This window comes from Arachis stenosperma, chromosome 9, assembly GCF_014773155.1.
Source record: "Arachis stenosperma cultivar V10309 chromosome 9, arast.V10309.gnm1.PFL2, whole genome shotgun sequence".
NCBI lineage: Eukaryota > Viridiplantae > Streptophyta > Magnoliopsida > Fabales > Fabaceae > Arachis > Arachis stenosperma.
The window spans coordinates 131,048,459-131,057,578 of NC_080385.1; the positions used below are offsets into that span (position 1 = coordinate 131,048,459).

The 9,120-nt window shown below is 38.4% G+C and overlaps 1 pseudogene; it reads left to right on the top strand.

Moving 5' to 3' along the window:
• Nucleotides 1-8,155: 8,155 nt before the first annotated feature.
• On the top strand, nucleotides 8,156-8,873 carry LOC130949933 (ribulose bisphosphate carboxylase large chain-like; annotated as a pseudogene).
• The last annotated feature ends 247 nt before the right edge of the window (nucleotides 8,874-9,120 follow it).

The following is a 9,120-nucleotide window of genomic DNA, read 5'->3' on the forward strand; positions in this document are numbered from 1 at the left end:
CTTTGATCAAAGGTTGGACCAAGTCCTCATAGACATCTGTGAAGAGGGCGCCCAATGGAAGAGAGATTCAAGAGGGAAGCCGGTTCAACTGAGAAGGCATGACCTCAAGCCCGTGGCTAGGGGATGGTTGGAGTTTATCCAACGCTCAATCATTCCCACTAGCAACTGGTCCGAAGTTACTATAGACCGGGCCATCATGATCCACAGCATCATGATTAGAGAAGAAGTAGACGTTCATGAGGTTATAGCCCAAGAACTTTATAAGGTGGCGGACAAGTCCTCTACCTTGGCAAGGTTAGCCTTTCCTCATCTCATTTGTCACCTCTGTTATTCAGTTGGAGTTGACATAGAGGGAGACATCCTCATTGATGAGGACAAGCCCATCACTAAGAAAAGGATGGAGCAAACAAGAGATCCCACTCATCATGAAATCCCTGAGATGCCTCAAGGGATGCACTTTCCTCCATAAAACTATTGGGAGCAAATTAACACCTCCCTAGGAGAATTGAGTTCCAACATGGGACAACTAAGGGTGGAGCACCAAGAACATTCCATCCTCCTCCATGAAATTAAAGAAGATCAAAGAATCATGAGAGAGGAGCAACAAAGGCAAGGAAGAGACATTGAGGAGCTCAAGCACTCCATAAGATCTTCAAGAGGAAGAACAAGCCACCATCACTAAGGTGGACCCGTTCTTTAATCTCCTTGTTCTTTATTTTCCTATTTTTTTTCGAATTTTATGCTTATGTTTATCCATGTTTGTGTCTTATTACATGATCATTAGTGTCTTAGTGTCTATGCCTTAAAGTTATGAATGTCCTATGAATCCATCACCTTTCTTAAATGAAAAATGTTTTTAATTGAAAAAGAGAAGAATTGCATGAATTTTGAATTTTATAACAGATTAATTATATTGATGTGGTGGCAATACTTTTGTTTTCTGAATGTATGCTTGAACAGTGCATATGTCTTTTGAATTTGTTGTTCATGAATGTTGGCTCTTGAAAGAATGATGAAAAAGGAGACATGTTACTGAGGATCTGAAAAATCATAAATGATTCTTGAAGTAAGAAAAAGCAGTGAATACAAAAAAAAAACGAAAAAAGGGGAGAAAAACGAAAAAAAAAGAGAAGAAAGAAAAAGAAAGTTGTGATCCAAGGCAAAAAGAGTGTGCTTAAGAACCCTGGACACCTCTAATTGGGGACTCTAGCAAAGCTGAGTCACAATCTGAAAAGGTTCACCCAATTATGTGTCTGTGGCATGTATGTATCCGGTGGTAATACTGGAAGACAGAGTGCTTTGGGCCACGGCCAAGACTCATAAAGTAGCTGTGTTCAAGAATCATCATACTTAACTAGGAGAATCAATGACACTATCTGGATTCTGAGTTCCTATAGAAACCAATCATTCTGAATTTCAAAGGATAGAGTGAGATGCCAAAACTATTCAGAGGCAAAAAGCTAAAAGCCCCGCTCATCTAATTAATACTGATCTTCATAGATGTTTTTGGAATTCATTGCATATTCTCTTCTTTTTATCTTATTTGATTTTCAGTTGCTTGGGGACAAGCAACAATTTAAGTTTGGTGTTGTGATCAGCGGATAATTTATACGCTTTTTGGCATTGTTTTTAGTATGTTTTTAGTATGTTTTAGTTAGTTTTTAGTATATTTTTATTAGTTTTTAGTTAAAATTCTCTTTTCTGGACTTTACTATGAGTTTGTGTGTTTTTCTGTGATTTCAGGTATTTTCTGGCTGAAATTGAGGGACCTGAGCAAAAATCTGATTTAGAGGCTGAAAAGGACTGCAGATGCTGTTGGATTCTGACCTCCCTGCACTCGAAGTGGATTTTCTGGAGCTACAGAAGCTCAATTGGCGCGCTCTCAACGGCGTTGAAAAGTAGACATCCTGGGCTTTCCAGCAATGTATAATAGTCCATACTTTGTCCGAGATTTGATGGCCCAAACTGGCGTTCCAAATCAGTTCAAAATTGCCCGGTGTTAAACGCCGGAACTGGCACAAGAATGGGAGTTAAACGCCCAAACTGGCACAAAAGCTGGCGTTTAACTCCAAGAGAAGTCTCTACACGAAAATGCTTCAATGCTCAGCCCAAGCACACACCAAGTGGGCCCGAAAGTGGATTTTTCTGTCATTTACTCATTTCTGTAAACCCTAGGCTACTAGTTCTCTACAAATAGGACCTTTTGCTATTGTATTTGGAATCTTTGGACGTCTAGTTCTTAGATCATGGGGGCTGGCCATTCGGCCATGCCTAGACCTTGTTCTTATGTATTTTCAACGGTGGAGTTTCTACATACCATAGATTAAGGTGTGAAGCTCTGCTGTACCTCGAGTATTAATGCAATTACTATTGTTCTTCTATTCAATTCAGCTTGTTCTTATTCTAAGATATTCATTCGTACCCAAGAACTTGATGAATGTGATGATTATGTGACGCTCATCATCATTCTCACTTATGAACGCGTGTCTGACAACCACTCCCGTTCTACAAGCAAACAAGACTTGAATGTTTATCTCTTGGATTCTTTAATCGGAATCTTCGTGGTATAAGCTAGAATTGATGGTGGTATTCAAGAGAATCCGGAAGGTCTAAACCTTGTCTGTGGTATTCTGAGTAGGATTCAATGATTGAATGACTGTGACGAGCTTCAAACTCCTGAAGGCTGGGCGTCAGTGACAGACGCAAAAGAATCAATGGATTCTATTCCAACCTGATTGAGAACCGACAGATGATTAGCCGTGTCGTGACAGGGTGCGTTGAACATTTTCACTGAGAGGACGGGACTGTAGCCACTGACAACGGTGATGCCCAACATACAGCTTGCCATGGAAAGGAGTAAGAAGGATTGGATGAAGACTGTAGGAAAGCAGAGAGACGGAAGGGACAAAGCATCTCCATATGCTTATCTGAAGTTCTCACCAATGAGTTACATAAGTATCTCTATCCTTGTTTTATGCTTTATTCATAAATCATCCATAACCATTTGAATCTTCCTGACTGAGATTTACAAGATGACCATAGCTTGCTTCATACCAACAATCTCCGTGGGATCGACCCTTACTCGCGTAAGGTTTATTACTTGGACGACCCAGTGCACTTGCTGGTTAGTTGTGTGAAGTTGTGATAAAGAGTTGAGATTACAATTGAGCGTACCATGTTGATGACGCCATTGATGATCATAATTTCGTGCACCAGTGAGGATGACAGTTTTCTTCTCCTTCCAGCTCCTTTTCTTATTGATGAGTTCCTTGAGAAACTTTGCATAGAGTGACATTCGTTCTAAGGCTTCAGCTAGTGGAATGTTGATCTCTAATTTCTTGAAAATTTTCAAGAACTTAGGGAATTGCTAATCCTTCATCTCCTTGTGCAATCTCTGAGGGTAAGGTAGAGGAGGGACATATGGTTTCACCTCCTCTCTCTATTCTTGTGTTTGTGTCTCAGAGGCTTGCTTGCCTTTCCTTGGAGCTTGTAGTTCATCATCCTTCTTGGGATCCACCTTGTCCTGCTTTGCAACCTCTGTTTCTTCTTTGTTGGCAACCTTGTTGTCGTCTCCCAATGTTTTGCCTCCTAAGCTGTATGGCCTTGCATTCTTTTTTTGGATTAGGAATGGTGTCACTTGGGAATGCATTGATTGGTCTCTCAACAGGTTGCTTAGACAATTGCCCAATTTGCCTTTCAAGGCTTTTCATTGATGCTTCATAATTCTTGCTTGCCATCTCTTGGTTCTTCATGAGCTTCTCCATCATCATCTCTAGATTAGAGATTCTTTGAGATTCTTGATGTGTCTGTGATTGTGGATGAGATGTTGATGTTTGGTGGAAGTTGTTTTCGTTATTTGGTGGGGTTATTTTGGGAGTAAAATGTGGGTGAAGGAACATTGTTTTATGGTTTTCTGTATGGATTGTTGTTAGTGTGGTGGTGGTTTTGATTGCTTGTGTTGCGAAAGTTGTTGGGGTTAGAGTTCCTCTGCCATTGGTTCTGATTTTCTCCCTGTCACAGGTTGGGATGGTTCCTCCATAAGGGGTTGTGTGTGTCCCCATGAAAGTCATTTTGGGAAGAACTTGGGTTGTGCACATACTGGGCGTGCTCAAGCTACTGCTCATTGTTGTATGTCTTATAGTTTTCTTCATGTTGTCCCCATACATTTGAAGGTTGGCTTGTTGTGCTAACTACAGCCAATTGCAATACATTCATCTTCGTTGACATCATTTCCATCTATTGCTGAAGTTGCTGATGCATTATCTTGTTCTGGGTTAGGATGGCATCAACACCTTCAAGCTCATAGACACCTCTCTTTGGGGTTGCTTGCTTCTCTGAGGAGTATAAATACTGGTTGTTGGCCACCATATCTATGAGATCATGTGCCTCCTGCGAAGTTTTCATCATTTGAACTGACCCTCCTGAAGAGTAATCCAAAGCTTTTCTTGCTTTCATATAAAGGCCCTCATAGAAGTTTTCGAGCTTCACCCATTCACTAAACATGTATGAAGGACACCTTCTGATTAGTACATTATACCTTTCCCAAGCTTCATATAGTGACTCTCCCTCCAACTGTCTTAAAATTTGCACATTAGTCTTGAGTTTGATGATTCTTTGAGGGGATAGAACTTGGCTAATAATTTGCTAACCAAGTCATCCCAGTTTGTGATGCTTTCCTTTGGAAAGGTTTCCAACCATTGAGTAGCCTTGTCCCTTAGAGAGAAGGGAAACAACTGTAGCTTGTAGATATTCGGATGCACTCCATTAGTTTTGACAGTATCACATATCCTTAAGAAAACAGAGAGATGTTGATTTGGATCCTCCGAAGCACTTCCTCCATATTGGCAGTTGTTCTGAACCAGAGTAATGAGCTGTGGTTTAAGCTCGAAATTGTTGGCATTCACATTGGAAGTAAGAATGCTACTCCCACAGTTTCTAGGATCAGGGATGGTATAGGAGGCTAGCACTCTCCTGGCAGGTTGACCATGGTTGTTGGCAACCTCCTCAGGTGGGTTGTGCATGTTGTCCTCCATGACTTGATCAAGATCCTCCTCTAAGTTTTCTTCTCCAATCACTCCCTTCCCTCTTGCTTCTCTTCTAAGTCTCAGGAAGGTTCTTTCAGATTTAGAATAAAAGGAAGTAGAAGCACCTCTTTTTTCTCCTGGCATACACAACGCAAAACAAACAAAATGACAAATGAACACTCTATTGCTAGAGTGAATGTTAGAGTTAGTAGACACAATGTGTCAAACAGTTAGTATGCTTTAAAGAAAACAAAAGAAAAACGCTTAATCTAGACTATCACCCACTTAATTATTGTCAATCTAAATCAATTCCCGGCAACGGTGCCAAAAACTTGATGCACGGAAATTTGCACAACGCAAATCCCCTTCGGTAAGTGTACCGAATCGTCAAGTAATAACTCACAAGAGTGAGGTCGATCCCACAGAAATTGATGGATTGAGCGATTTTAGTGTGGTGATTTATCTAGTCAAGATAATATTTGATGGTTTTGGTGAAATTGAATCAACAGAAAGTAAATTGCTGGAAATTTAAAGTGTTGAAAGTAAATTGCGGAATGTAAATTACGGAAACTTAAATGGCAAGAAACTTAAAAGGGCTTGAAATTTAAATAGCAAGAAAGTAACGGCAAGAATGTAAATGGCGATAAAAAATAAATTGCATGAACTGTAAAAGGGCTTTAGGTGTTGGGAATAAAAAAGAGCAGTAAATTCCAAGTAATTAAAAGAAACTTAAGGCAATTAAAGTGAAGAATATCAAAGAGAAATATTCATTAGGGATTGGAGATATCATAATCTATTATGAATCAATGGGTCTCAACTTTATTCTCAATCATATGAAGTAGATCTGTGGTGGATTGTAATTAATTGAGTCCTAATTCCTTGGCAATCCAATTTCTCTTAACACAATCAATTTGTCAATTTCTTGATCTAATTGTCATGAGAAGAGGTTAAGTGAAATTCCGTCATCCATGAGCTACACAAGTTCTCAAGATCTCAATTCATCCCGAATGTGTTGATCAAGAGAGTCATTAGAGATAGAGCTCCAAACTAAGTTCTATTATTCCCCTTCCAAGGCTCACACAGAAATTCAACGGATCTAAACCCCTTTCCGAAATGAGTAGATCAAATAAGCACGTAAGTTATTTCTTAGCTACAACAAGCAGATTGAGAAGAAGAAGAATTTCATTCATTCATTATAATTACAATAGAGCTCATCCCTTTCATTGCTCAGAAAATCTAAAAAGAAAAGAAAAGTACATGAAAGTAACTAAGTACAAAAAGAAAGAAAATGATGTAGAGTTTCCCAATTAGGGTCCTTGCTTCCCAGTCTTTTTTCAAGTTCAAAAGCTATCCTATATATAAACTTCTCAAAACAATCTTCAAGTTCTTGGATTTGGGCTTTGGCCTTAGTTGAAGCAGTTAGGAGTGGCTCTCTCTGAAGTTAGCCCAGGCGTTAGCTCACTAACGTTCCCAAACTTGCATGGGTGCCATTGAAATGAAGGTTGGTACTGGCGTTAGTCACCACTGTTAGTGCACTAACGGTGGCACTAACGTTGCCTTTAAAAGCTACCAGAGCGTTGCCACTGGCGTTAGTGCACCAACAGTGCCACTAACATCCTGCTTGTTGTGCGTACGCACAATGCCTCATGCATACGCATACTAGCAATTTTTTCAGCTCGAACTTGAAAATTTGTCAAAGACGTTAGTGTGCTAACTTGAAGTAACGTTAGCACACTAACGTTGGCATCATCCTTTGTATAGCAACGTTGGTAGGCTAACTTTGGGCTACCAACGTTGCTTCTCATCCTTGGTAACGCTAGTGGGAAACGTTAGTGAGCCAACTTAGGCCACTAACGTTGCTTCCCTCTTCCTTGGCAACGTTAGTGAGCCAACTTTGGCCACTAATGTTGCCTTATCCTCTTTTGCAACGTTAACCTTAGCGTTAGTGGGCTAACTTTGCCACTAACGCTATAGCCTCTTCTTCTTCTTTGCCTTTGCTTTGCTTCCCCTTACCTATCATTAACCAAACAAATGCATCAAAGTCTTGCCATAATCACAAGATAATGCATCATTCATTGCAACAAGCTAAGTAATTCTTGCATCAATCTCATGAAAATGTTTGTAAATAACAATGTTTGAGTGAATCAAGACATGCATACATTACTCATCCAAATGTTTGCTTATTGCCTAAGAAAGTACATAAAACTAAGTAAAAACTAATGAAAATGGCTTGTGAAACTAGCCTAAGATGCCTAGGCATCACACGTATATATATTTTATCATAACTCTAAATTTTCAAATTACAACCTAATTTTATTTCCCCTTAACATATGATCTTGAATTTTCTGGTGGAATATTTCACAAACTCCTTTTGATATACTTACAAAAATGTGATCCCAAATCACAATTATATATGTACATATCTAACTCTAATATAGTATAAATAAATATCTTACATGATTAAACAAAAAATTTATTATCTTACATGATTAAACAAAAAAATCAGAATAATTGATTATATGATGAATGTTATGGTGTAATTTGGATAATCTAAACTAATTAGCAAGAAGCAAATCTACTAGAAAGCATGTGAATAAAATATAAAGATAAGATAAAGAGAGAGTATATATACCTTATCAAGAACAGGGAATTGAGAACCAGGAGATTCCCAGAAGAACTTCACAGTATCACTTGAATTATTATTATTATCCTAATTTTACAATTCCTAAACCTAACTTAACATAAATGCACACACATATTTAAGCAAAGGGAAAGTAAGGGTGTTACAGGTCGTACCAAGTAATAAACTCAGGTGAGTGAGTGTTGATCCCACGAGGATTAATGGACTAATCAAGCAATGGTTGATTAATTATTCTAGTTAGACAAATTGAAATGAGAGTTTATATTACTGTCAAGATCAAGAATGACTTTTTAATTAGATTAGATATTTTTTATTAAAAAAAAAAGATAAGAGATTGGAAATTAAAAAACCAATGATTGGGTTGCACCATACATATGAAAGAGTATACAATAATGACGTATTTGGCAAATCGAATACTATAGTTTAATAACAAACCATTCAAATTGATTAATAATATTAGTTGATCATTTCTTGAAAGATTCTTGTGAAGTGAAAGATTTCGTTAACTACTAAGTATAGTAGTGTCGAGTAGATCTGGTTGTTGTGATAATTCTTAATTCATGAGTTGTAGGGAGGGATTTATGTCACCACAAATAAAGACTAAAGCAAGTATTGGGTTCAAAGCTAGTGTTAAAGATTATAAATTGACTTATTATACTATTGAGTATGAAACGAAAGATACTGATATCTTGATAGAATTCTGAGTAACTCCTTAACCTGAAGTTCCTCTAGAAGAAGTTGGTGCCGAAGTAGCTGCCGAATTTTCTACTGGTACATGGACAACTGTTTAGACTGATGGGCTTACCAGTCTTAATCGTTACAAAGGATGATGCTACAACATCGAGCAGGTTGCTGGCAAAGAAAATCAATATATTGCCTCTGTAGCTTATTCTTTAGACCTTTTTGAGAAAGGTTCTGTTACTAACATGTTTACTTCCATTGTAGGTAATATATTTGGGTTCAAGGCCCTTCGCGCCCTACGTCTGGAAGATTTGCGAATTCCTATCTCTTATATTATAATTTTCCAAAGTCTGCCTCATGGCATCCAAGTTGAAAGAGGTAACTTAAACAAGTATAGTCGCCTCTTATTGGGATGTACTATTAAACCAAAATTTGAGTTATCCGCAAAGAATTATGGCTACCTTGTTAAGACTTCACTCCAGTCACAAGCCTTACCTTCGGCATCCCCTTTCTTATGGTTAAGGTAACAATTTCGGGCATGGCCAACTCCCATAGTGTGATGGGCGGTGTGTACAAGGCCCGGAAATGAACTCACCGCCGTAAGAAATGAAATAAAAGATCGGGTAGAGGAATAATAGTTATTATATGAGGTCTACCAATGCTAGATGCAAAGGCGCATAATAGATCGATATAAACATGATGAGCTGCCTATAATATACCCAGCTGCTACTGATAGTTTCTTCTCGGTCCCTTCTTGCATAATTCAAGCTCGAA